The following is a 12,121-nucleotide window of genomic DNA, read 5'->3' on the forward strand; positions in this document are numbered from 1 at the left end:
CCTTGCTTGGCGGGGGGCTTTGGAGGGGAAGGAGGCTTGCAGCAAGCTTACAGGGCAAATGTTTCAGTGTGAACATCAAGGAAAAGATGCCTCTGAAATTCAGGAGCCTGACATTTGGGTTCCTAGTGGAACCTGTCATTTGGGGTCTGACTAGGGTTCTTAAGAAGATTAAACAGGATGCTCTCCATGTTTCTGTGTTGTTCAGGGGCTTACCAACTCCCAGGCTTACTTACACAGGACCCACGGAGGGCTGGGCAGGTTTTGTGAGCTGGATAAACCACATTTGACCCGACTAGCACAGAGCATCTGCTGATGCACCTGTGCTGTTGGTGCAGGTTTGTAATGGGCAGTTTAATGTAGGCCAGCGAGATGCAGATCCTTGTCCTGTCTCTCCCACTTTGCCATCCTTGTGTATGTAGGGCAAGGCCTCTCTGCGTGCCTTGTAAGGCACGCACCAACGCACGGCCCTGGGCTCACTGGAGATGCTAATGCAATTATCGTACTATTACTGAGTTTCCTTCATGGCCTCTTGTGAAGGACACGTCTGAAATCCTTTCTGAGCATTCTATTAAAAGGCATCAGTAAATCCAGCGTTATTCTAGAAACTGTAGCAATTAAATCATCTGCATCAGCCCCAAAAGCGAAGGTTGGTGGAGCATCTTTCGAGCAGATCTTTCAGGCTGGTTTCAGAAAGTCATTCTACATGTAGCAGGGACCAGGCTCTGACCCTGATCGTGCCACCAGACGTCCAGAGCAGCTCTGCTGAACTCCTGGCATTTTAACAGCGGGGAACCAAAGCCAGACTTTGGCCCAAAGATGTGTCGAGGGCAATCTGTTTCAGACAGGACTTAATTTGCCCCTGGACCTGGTTTATGTCCATTATTTATTGCAGTGTTAGGAGACCAAAGAAATCCTGAGAGGGGGAAAAAAATAGGTGGTAGATAATTGAGGCTGCTTTTTGCTTCCTACCAGTGCATCTGAGCTGTTTTCAGTTGTTAGGTTTCTCATTTGCGCCGAAGTTTTACTGTGACAGAGAATTGCCCACGGGTTGTTCAGTGCTTTGTGCAATTTTCCAGGCGTTTCTCACATTCATGCAGTGACTCGAGTGCCGGGTTCGCAGTGTCCCCTCGGCAGCCCTGGCGCCTGTGTCGGGTGTCTTTGTGGAGGAGCCGGGACACCGCGTGTGTCGCTGGCCCCCGGCGCAGCCCAGGAGCCGGCTCTGCCACGGCAGGCTGCCAGGAGCCAACGTGCTTTGCCAAACACGAATACGAGGATCGATTGTCCTCGGGGGCATGTGGCTTTTCAGAGGAGCCGAGGATCCCTCACGGCCCGTGTTAGCTCTGTGATCTCTGCCATCAAGTGAACAAAAGGGAATAACACACCTGCTTCCCTCCTCCGCTCCTGCGGGAAGGGTTTCTCCTATCCCTGAACGCTCGCCAGCGCAGCTGAGCTGGCTCAGAAGCTGCCGTAATTCACTGCTATCTTGCCAGGCCAGCAGCAAATTGCTAGCTCATCTTTCTTCCACCTGTAGCGAGAACAGAGCCGGCAGGGAATGGTGTTTCATCCATTTTCCCAGGGCTGCTTCCCTGATGAGGCTGTTATATAGTGCTATAGGAGGTGTGAGCCTAGAATTTGGCTGACTGAGAGATGTGACACTAAAGGGACAGCCAGAAGGAATGAAGAAAATAAAGGGCAGGCAGGGGGTTAACAGTCTTTATATGAGCAGGCTCCTCGCCTCCCAAAGGGGCTGACCTGGCATTAGACCCACCAGGATAACTCTGCCTCTTAGTTACACCCTGCCAGGAGAAGAGCCCTCCCTGCCCCACCTGGGTGACCCCATACAGGCAAGCCAACACCAATTCAGGCTGCTTCATGTCTTGTTGCATCAGACCCATCAACTTCAAACAAGTTCCTCGTCCAGACTCAGTCTCAGCTTGGACATTAGTGCCAGACTTACAGCATTTGACTAAAAAATAAAAATGGGGTATTTTGTAACCCATTTGCTGTTGCAGAGCGCTCAAGGAGCTCTTCCCACCTGCAGGGACTGCAGTGCCTGTGGCAGTGTCAACCACTGAGTCAAAAGGAGCAGCAGGGACTGCCCCTGTATCCACATGGCAAAGCCTTCATCTTCGGTGCTGCTTGGCTCTGCCAGGTGTCTAGTCCCCAGCCAAGCAGGGACACTTCTGTGCATGGGTGTACCCTGGACACTGAAACACAGAGCTCCTTCCTCCAGTGCCCTGGTGGGGGCTGGAAACAGTGTGTGTATCGATTTGGGTATAGCCAGACAAAAGGCAGACCCATCTCAGCAGTTGTGGGGAACAGGTAATTCCCAGAGATTGTAATGAGAGTGTTAAGCTATTTTCCTTTCTCCCTTCAATCACTTTCACAAAACGAGTTTAATGAAGAGCTATTCTCTGCTTACAAAATGGTGCTGCACAAGCTAGATGGATTCCTCTGACCTTTCAGTGTGCTTTACTTGAATTGGCTGCCTCTTCATGTTCTCCTCTCACTGCCTTGAACAGGAAAGACAGCTGAAATAGGGACTCTTACAGCAAATGCTGTGGCATATTGCCTTCTTTCTATCAGTCACTGGTGTGCTTCCTGAATCCTTGTCTGTTTATTATTAGTGGTTTTATTTGTATTCCTGTGGCTGGGAGCTCTGCATAATGTTTCTGGAAAGAGAAGTGTCCTGTACCCCTGTAACAGTGTAGTAGAAATCAGTGTTGTCCCTGATGTGATGTAAAGGAAGAAGTAGGAAATGTCTGGACATGCCTGAAGGACAATCCCTGAGCTCCACCATGGCTGACACACCACAGGGAAGCAGGACGGGTGAGAGCAGTCAGCCAAAGCAATTTGGCTGTCACAGATAATTCAGGCAAGGAAAAGTTTTCAGGCTTTGCAATCAAGGAGATGGAAAGGTCAGTCTAGAGCAAAAAGGGATAACAGAGGCTTGAGTTGGATCTGGCAGAAAAAGATTAAAGGTCCTCCTTCCCAGCTTCCTGTAATTCTCAGAAAGTTCTCTGGATGACACTCATTATTTGTGTTATCTTTGCACCTAGTGGAGTGAGTCAGGGACCAGGGTGCTACACAAACAAAACAAAAAGCTGTCCTTTTGCCAAGGAAACTTAAAATCCAGCAGTGCAATGGGAGAGAGAGCTGATACAAGCCCTAGAGAAGGAGGAGAATGAGCAAACCATGAGGCTGTAGCCTAGGGAATGGCACTGGCATAAGCATGGCTATCAGTCATCCCTGGCAGGGGAGGAGTGAGTGTCAGGAGCTAATGAGGCAGGTTTGTGGGTGTTTACAAGGATCATGATAATACTTTGTGGCAATGACAGAACAGAAGATGACACATTAAGGTAATGTTTGGGCATTGGGTAATGTGAAAACAGTGTGAGAAGATTAAAATCTGCAACATTTACAGTACTACCCAAAATAAGTGCTCTGCAGAGGAGCCATCCTTGCCCTCTGTAACCAGGGCACAGGTAAGGTACTTGCCAGTGAAATGAAGACAGATTTAAACCAGTGCTGGAAAACTTCCACCCTGCCTCTTCCAGGATCCAGATGCAGAGCTGGGGATGGGGCACTGGGCACTGCCATCAGGCTGGGAAGGGCATGCACCAGCAGAGCCCAGATCTGTGCTCAGCAAAACACTGATGAAGGATTTTGGATGTGGTTTTGTTCCCATAGTTATTAGCACAGTAGTGCAAAATGTGCAGATGACACCAGAGTGGATGGGACTATTAATGTCACTGTTGAATCCTGATTTCCTGGATGCAGTGGAGGATCTGCAGGCGAGCAGTCACAGAGCTGCATCTGTGACAGAGGGGTATCTGACAGCTAGCAATCACATTTTTCCAGGGCTTATTCCTGGCTGTTTAATACTTCATATGCTCTCCTGGGGAGGGAGGAGGGAAGAACGGAGGAGTATATTTGGCACAGCAGGGAAGTGGACTCGGGTCTTTTCCATCCCTTAGTGCTGTGCTGTTGCAGGGGGAGAGAAAGCCTCCTTCCACAGCAGTACTAATCCTCCTCCACAGCAAGATGAACGTTTTGAACTTGAACAACTCCTCTCATTTTTCCCCCATGTGATTGTGAGTCAGGCTGAGCTTCTCTATTCTTCTCCATAATTGAGTAGGAGATTATTTTGACTGGAAATAACCAGACACAGGTATCATGGCTGTGAAAGCTTCCATGCATGCCACTTGCTAAAACTTCTGTAGCCTTCTGAAAAGTGACCTGGTCTTTAAAGGCTTTCCTCAATGGAGAGGGAAGAAAAGCAGAGGGGAAGAATAGCTCCTTCCTGTTCACTTCTATCACTGTCTCTCCTAAAGTGAACCTGCTGAAGACACACTGCTCTTCAGAAGCAGCTCCTTTGTGGAAGACCTCCCCTGTGACACGAGGAATAGCTGCTGTGAGACAGGAAATATCCCTGACATGATGGCTTTCTACAGGAGCTCGTAGCTACTATCCAGTCCCATGGACAAGCCAAGATAGTTATGAAAAACCATTCCTTTAAAATCTCCTCAGGCACAGATTTTCCTGTCCTCTTCCTGTATCTATAGTTGTCTTCCATGAGATGCAGGCCAGCTGCTTGGGTTGCATCCCCACCCCTCTGTCCCAGAGGCAGGGAGTGATGGAGGAGTGCAGGGTAAGCGAGAAGCAGATGCAATGTGAGGCTGTGGCAGGCGATGCTGCCAGATGCCAGTTCTGGCTCTTAGTGGGTACCAGGGAGGCAGATGCAGCCTCGTGGCAGGGCTGAGTTTTAGCTACACACACTCCTACCAGCAAAGCCAGACACTAAGGAGCATTTCACAAGATCAGGCTTTCTCCAGTTTATACATAAGTGGAATTGCTTCAGGCTATTGAACCAGCCTGCTGCAGACTAGCCAAGCCCAGAAGTTTTATCTGTGCTGTAACAAACTCATGCCACTGCTGTTCTGCTTGTGCATCCAATGTCTCAGCTGCTTGCTGAAGAGCTAATGAGCTTTTGGGGATACATGGGTGCTATAAACTCCTTAGGCCAGAGATAAGCAGCTTATTGCCTTTAGGAGCACTGCCAGCCCTTGGCTGTGCTGCTGCAGTGCTTCTCGGGCCCAAGTTCCTTGTTAGCAGCAAGGACTGTGAAGTCCTGAAATAAATGTGTTCCTGATTGCATGTGTACATGTGCATGCTGCAGCCTCTCCACAGGGTGAGGTAAAACCAGGCAACGGGACAAGCTGGCAGCACCAGACTTTACAGACTGCTGTCACATCTCCCTGTGTGTGACATCAACCCTCACAGAGCACATTCCCTGCACTGAGGCTGTGCTGTCTCATCTGTACAGGATGAATCCACCTCATCTGTACAGGATGAATCCATCACCCTCATCACAGTGAAATGGCCTTTGGTACCCAGCGGGAAATTCACCATGGACAGTGTGGGCAGCTTCAGAACAAAAGGTGGCTATGTTGATGATGAGCCAAATTATTTCCATTGCTATCCTCTCTTTGCTTTTGAATAGACCTACTGTGAATGCCTGTCTAGAAAATTCACTGGGATAAAAAAAAAAAAAAAGGAGGTAATACACAACTGAAATTTCACTTGCAAAGCCACTGTTTTTATTTTTTACATATGAATTCAGCCCTTGCTGTTCTCCACTCATTGTCTGCAGTGTCTACCATCAAAAGCAATCCCATTGCAACTGGCCAACAGGCTGAGGTAGCTACTCCTACAAAATGCTAGGGAGAGCCTTCAAGTCTGCTTGGCTAGTTAAAGCATCTCTATCCTTATTGTGTATTTTACTTTTTTCCTCCCTTTTTACCCAGGTATAAAGTAGCCAAACAGCTCTCTTTCAAGGCATAACTAGGAGCAGAATTTGGCATGCAACTCTCAAATTTTTAGTCAGCTGCTCTCATTGGAATTTTGGAATTAATCTGTTCATTCACAGAGAGTTATTGGAGGTGCTGGAAGTACCTTCTGATATTATCTTTCCATTTGAGTAGATAAAATCTGAAATCTGATTTCTTTGCTGCTCCATTGTCCTTATTTGTTACCTTTCCTGCTGGTTTACATTGCAGAGCTTAGATGAAGCCAGAACTACTCCCTTATTTTGGCACTCTGTGCAAATGTATATCCTCTCCTTGCCTATGACCCCTTCCCCCCCGCAGCTGGTGGAAACGAAAGGATGAGCAAAGTAAAACCTTTGGTGTGACTAAAACTGTGAGATTTAACTGTACCAGAGAGTCCATGAGCACTGCTTGAATGCTAAATTCATAGTTAAATGGGTGTTGCCTGTGGAGATAACACCCTTGCTGGGGTGCTGGAGTGGAGTGATGATCTGGCAGTGTTCCTGTGGCACCGTGAGGTCAGCTCAAAGCTCTCCACCACTGGAGAGCACAGTATGTCTGGAGCAGCACAGACAGTTCCATGCCATGCCTGGAATTCAAATCCAGACATCACCAGATTCATGCTCACGGGCTGAAAATCACTAACTGACCCTTCTGTATTTAAATCACTTCTTCAACAAAGGCGTTCTCTTGTCATTTCACTTTGAACTGTAGGAATAGCACATTAAAAGGTTTTGCAATTTTAAAGTGTTGGTGGGTCTCAACCAACTTTGTGGGCTAAGTAAAGGGTTAGAAATATTTTTCACCAGACTATCCTATCAACTGAACTTTTAAGGCAGAATGATGAAAAGAAAAATATTCTTTTAATAGTGCTTTCTCTGTGGTAAAAGGTGTTGCTAACTTGTTGAAGCAGAGCTTGGAATAACAGATGAAAACTGTCAGAAAAGCTGTGATGTACTTTGGATCTGAGTGAAAATTGTGACCAAAATCTGAGTCTGCCTAAACCCTGAGTTATATGCCAAAATGCCCAGGATTCCTTGGATAGTCATGCAAGTTGATAAGGGTAAGAGCTTATTTCTTTCGGATTTGGTTTATTCTTAGGCATTCCTTTTGTGTAAAGGGCTTTTCTTTGGAAGGGCTGGGTCCCTTCATTTTTTATTTATTTTGCTTTTTGCCTTTGTTTTTTATCTAACAAAGTTCACTTCAGTGATTCAGGACTGACGAGTTAAAACCTCCCAGAGCTGTGTTAAACCTGAAATACCTGAGAGAAGCAGGGCCTGGGCCTTTGGGAAGATCCAGCAGAATTCCACATTTTTTGAGATCTTGAAAAAATATTTTGGGGTTAAACAAAAACAAAGCTTAGAGGGAAAAAAAGGACACTGGTTATATGCATAGCACTGGAGCCTTGTAGAAAGCCTCTGGGTGCCACTGGCATGCCAATTGATGTACTTTTGCAATAAGGACATGGTGACTGGGAGGATCACGGAGAGCTGCAGGAATTCTATCCGTGCAGTGTGTGAGCTCAGCCTGGAAACAAACCTCATCTGCCAAGTTCTGTAGGGCCATTTCCAGCTTTTCTCCTCGAAGGAGAGGCTCTGCTACCAATGAATAAAGTGGGAATTTTGACACCAATTTCAAAGGAAGCTAAATTGAGCTCCATGAAAAGGGAGCACTAGCACGCAATGCTGCTCTTAGTTTTTTCTTATTAATGTGACTAATTAAATGTTTGTATTTTTTAAGCACTAACAGTTTTTTTGATGGTCGTTTAGAGACTTTGAGAAAGTCAATAATTTTGATGAAATAGGACTGTAGACTCCAGAACAAAGTCCACATGGAATCCGTGATGTTGCTAGGATACAGCTATTAGTATTTTCAGTGGCTGGGTTATTTTTTGGTGTATTTTTTTTTTTTAATAGAGTTGGCCTAACCTCTCTTACAAACAGTCGAACACGTGACTGCCTGATCCCTTTTACATGATGCTCCTTCAGTTTACCTTGATGAAGCCAAACTTGACCCTTTAATTTCAGCCACTTTTATGTGTGAAGAAACACAAAGAGCAATTTTGACCTGAATCTTGTTGGTTTTTTAATGGACGTGCAGGATTTTCTCCCTGTGGGTGTTTCATTGCTGAAGTCAGTCTCCCTCTAGTGGTTTATTTCCAGAGGGGGCCTTTGCTTTGTTGGCTTGGACAGGTACCAAATGCTCTGGGTGTGATGCTGAAAATGACCCCTATGAGCTGAACCATAAAGCAGTGAGCTCGTATAAAAATACTATGTCCTGCAATTTTTATCTGTTAGAATGTATTATTTTTTATAATATCCATAGTAGTGGGGGGTTTCCATCCCAGACTCACATTGCAGTCCAGGCTAACATGGTTTGTGCTGTGTGGAGGATGTGACTCTTGCACATTATTTCCTTCAGCTGTACTCTGGGAAGCCTGTAGAAAAAAGATCAGTATTTAAGCTCATGTTCCACATCAAAGCCAGTGCCAGATGTGGTGCCAATAACATTATGACACAGAATAGCATTGAGGATGGTGCTATTTTGGGATCCTCATGTCTGGGGAAGCAATACCTAAGTGAAACACTACAGATATTTTACTGGTAAATCAGGAGAAGCAAGATGTTTGGAGTTTGTTTCCAACATGTAACTTTAAGGCCTGTCAGGTTTCTTGCATTTATCTCCTGACCTCACCTTTGCTGGGCATCTCTTTAGCACCTCAGAGAGCCCCAGTGCTTTCCAAGTGTGGGGAACAGGGAAGGATGAAAGCAGAAGCCCAGTATCCAAAGCTAAGTAAGAAATTCCAGTCTCTTACTACCTGATGCATGGATTGGATGCTGGGTCAAGCCAGTTCAGCTCCCCAAAGACGGCTAGGTAAAGAAATAAAGATTTAATCTAAAGCATGATGAAGTCAATCTATGCTCTTATTTAACTGTAAAGGGTTTTGGATGAGGCTCAGCCTTCCTTCACAAAGGGTGGTAACCAGAGAGAGCTGTGATTCTGGAATGCATCAAGGATCCTGGAAAGACTGATGTCTTTCCAACTTGTACACTACCTTGGAGTAGGTACTGCCGTTTTCATGCTCATATCTAGCAGAATTCCATCCTGTGATTTGCTTTTAATATACTAAAAGAGCTATTGGACCAATTCTTTCCCTTTATTAACTGTAATTAGAAAGCCTGCAGTAATCTAGGATCACCTGGCCCAGAAGTTAGCAAGTTCCTGTTCCATTTTCACAGGAGGTCATGAGATGCCATCTCCTTCCCATGAAGCATTTTACAGAATGTTCAGTTATGTAACAACTTTAATGGTAAGGTTTTAATTTTGTTTGCCTTTTTGTTAATGCTCTGCTTCTATTGGGCAACCAGGAATCTTGGTCCCTTGGGAGATGTTAAACCACCTTCCTTTGGATGCTGCTCCAGAAAGTTTGCACAGTGGTTTCCATGAGAGTGATTTTGGAGCCAATTTTGTATTTCATTTTTGTTTTCACTCTTCAGGATAAAGTTTCTACACAGTGTCCTGGCCAAAGCTGACTTGATTTTAGTTCATAACTTGAGCAAGAACTATTCCATTTATTTTTGGACATATTAAAAAATATGCATTTACTTCTAGGATGTGGACAAAGTTCCTGTACTTTTTAACAGCTTCACAGCTAAAAAAGCAGAGGTAGAAATTTAGTATGCACATGTCCTTTCTGAGATTTGTTCTGCCATCAGTCACCAAGAATGAGTTAATAGGATCCTTGTGTTTACAAGGACACTTATGAGATGCCCACCACCACATGAACTGGCATTACTCTTGTGTAATTTTACAGATTTTTTTTTCCTAGATTTTCAAAATGCATCTGTAGGAACTTTTTTAGTAGGGGAGGAAAGTATCTGATTGAACTGCACTTCTTTTTGGAGCAATAAATTTTGGAGCAATAAATTCTGTCAGTTACAGAAGCTGAGGAAAGGTTCCTCTGCTTGGAAGGTTCCTCTGTTTGACTTGGGCAGGTTCATGTACTTGAAGGAAGACTTCTCTGGGAGCTTGCAGGGACCAGCTGCTTGAGGAGCCTCCTCTGTGGAGCAGGTACTGTGTGGAAAACCTTCTCTCCCAGGCAGGACTGGACACAAGGCCTTAAAAAAAACCAGGGGCAGTGAGCCAGGTTGTTTTTAAGAAAACAAAGTTACGCAATATCATTTAGTTCTGACATGTTCCCAATATGCAGCAAATGAAGAACTCACTAAATACAGTATATCTCTGGCCATATCATTTGAATAAAACTTGTTTCCATGACAACCTCTGCTTAACAGCTTGGCTGATATGAAATCATTCCTAGATGAGGGAGCTTTTGCCAAAAGCATTGGGATTCAACACTTTAATATTTTGTTTTAAGGTTTAAAAAAACATTTATTTAAGCCTCTGGAAGCAAATATCAACTAAAATCCCTTCATCCCCACCTCTGTTTCAGCTTTCAGATGATCAGTTTATCTTCCTGGGAACCTCTCAGGAGCAGCTCCTGTGTTACTTAATATGCTTCTGAAGTCCCAGGCAGTGTTTCAAGAGCAAGTGATCGTGACACCAGCATTTGGTAGAGAAATTACATTTCATGGCTGTTGGCTCAGGCTGTGAGGCAGCAGCAGCAGCAGCAGCAGCTGGGCATAGCAGCCGAGGCTTGTGCTCCAGCCATGCCTCAAGTCCAGGAAGGTTTATGTTCCAACCAGCTCTGCCCCAGAGTGAAAAAGAGGATTTTCAGCTGGAGAGAGGTCTAGCTAAGGTTGCACACCATTCGTTTTTTGTCAGCAGCACTGAACAAACCCAGGTGATGTCTTAGATGTTTTTTAAGGTGTGGTACCTGTCGCCTCACACTGCTGTGGAACACTCCCAGGGTGGAAATGCACTGTGGCTGCTCATATGGTGCTTGTTCCCTTCCTCCCTTCCAGGTGCTACACTATTAGAATATAGCTAAAATAAGCCTCATGCTTGCCTAATATTTCTTATGTATGCAGGCATTGCAGTTGCCACAGTGATGGTGCACAACTGTCAGCAGGAGAAAGGAAGGTCCTGATGGTTTTAAGAGGCATTCTGCCCCCTCAAAACACCATTGTATTGTAGCAGGGGGATTTCCTGCACCAGCTGGGAGCAGGGACTACAGTAAAATCTCCTGGAACAGGCACATAATGTTTCAAGCACATGTAATGTACCAATTGCTGTCAAGATTTTGGGATCAGCAAGGATTATAAGGGTAGGGATTTAAATCTTAAATAAAACTATGGAAAGAGGTATGAAGTATTTATTGTTTCTTCTGGCTATAATGTGCCTTCTTCAGCTCTAATTCACCCCAGCATGGGACAGCTTGGGCCTTTGTGTGGCAAAAAGGTTCAGGTGCCTGGAAATGGGTGCAGACAAGCACATAATAGGGGGCAGAGCAGTATTCCCCACTCCAGTTTGTTGGGGTTTTTTTCTCCCCAGTTGTTACCTGGGAAAATTTCAGCTGTTAGCCATTGGAAATGAGCTGAGCTAATCTACCAGCTGACTCCCGCTCTCTGCCCCACAGTCCTGCTTTTTAAGGCCTTAGCAGAAAATTAGCAGCTTACCTGGAGAGCCCTGCAAGAGAAAGGAAGATGTGGCTGGGAGGAGGGGTGAGGAATGGAGCCACAAGTCCCTTCTGTGGTGGTGAGCTTTAAGCAACTCGTCTCTGCACTATAACACAGTTTGCTTCTGGTAAAGCTGCTTGAGAAGGTACAAGAACCCAGGAGGCATCACGAGGGTTTCCTTAAAAAAAAAAAAAACAAAATCAAAAACCTTCCAAATATCAAGCAAACACCAATAAAATACATTTTTAATTCAAGTCCTATAAATACATCTCTGAAAGCAGTAATAACTTCCTGGGATTTTTAATCTCTGAAATGATTTCACTCAAGGTGTGCTGGCAGCATGATGTAGCTGAGCAGAATCAGGATGCTGTACTCGTGATCATTTTTCCTTCTGAGATTCATCTCAGGAGACTCTTTTTTTCCTCTGTGTCACGACTTCTTAGAAATCTCTGTAGGCAAAGGATGTGTTAATTTGATGCATCCTGTGATTGCCCTTCCTCCACAACCAAATTAATTTACTCTTAGTTGAGATTCCCACAACGTTCCTTGTGCCACTGTGAAACCTGGTATTTACCGATGTAAATAAGGAATAAATGGAGGCTTTACATATCTCATTTGGGATAATGATACAGGCTGTGCCTCCTGGCTTTCACTCTGTGTCTCAGAGGTGTGGGGGTTTTATTTCTACAGTGTTCCTTGCAGCCCAGGTTGTTT

Source organism: Onychostruthus taczanowskii, unplaced genomic scaffold, assembly GCF_017590055.1.
Source record: "Onychostruthus taczanowskii isolate IOZ18803 unplaced genomic scaffold, ASM1759005v1 scaffold9, whole genome shotgun sequence".
NCBI classification, from domain to species: domain Eukaryota; kingdom Metazoa; phylum Chordata; class Aves; order Passeriformes; family Passeridae; genus Onychostruthus; species Onychostruthus taczanowskii.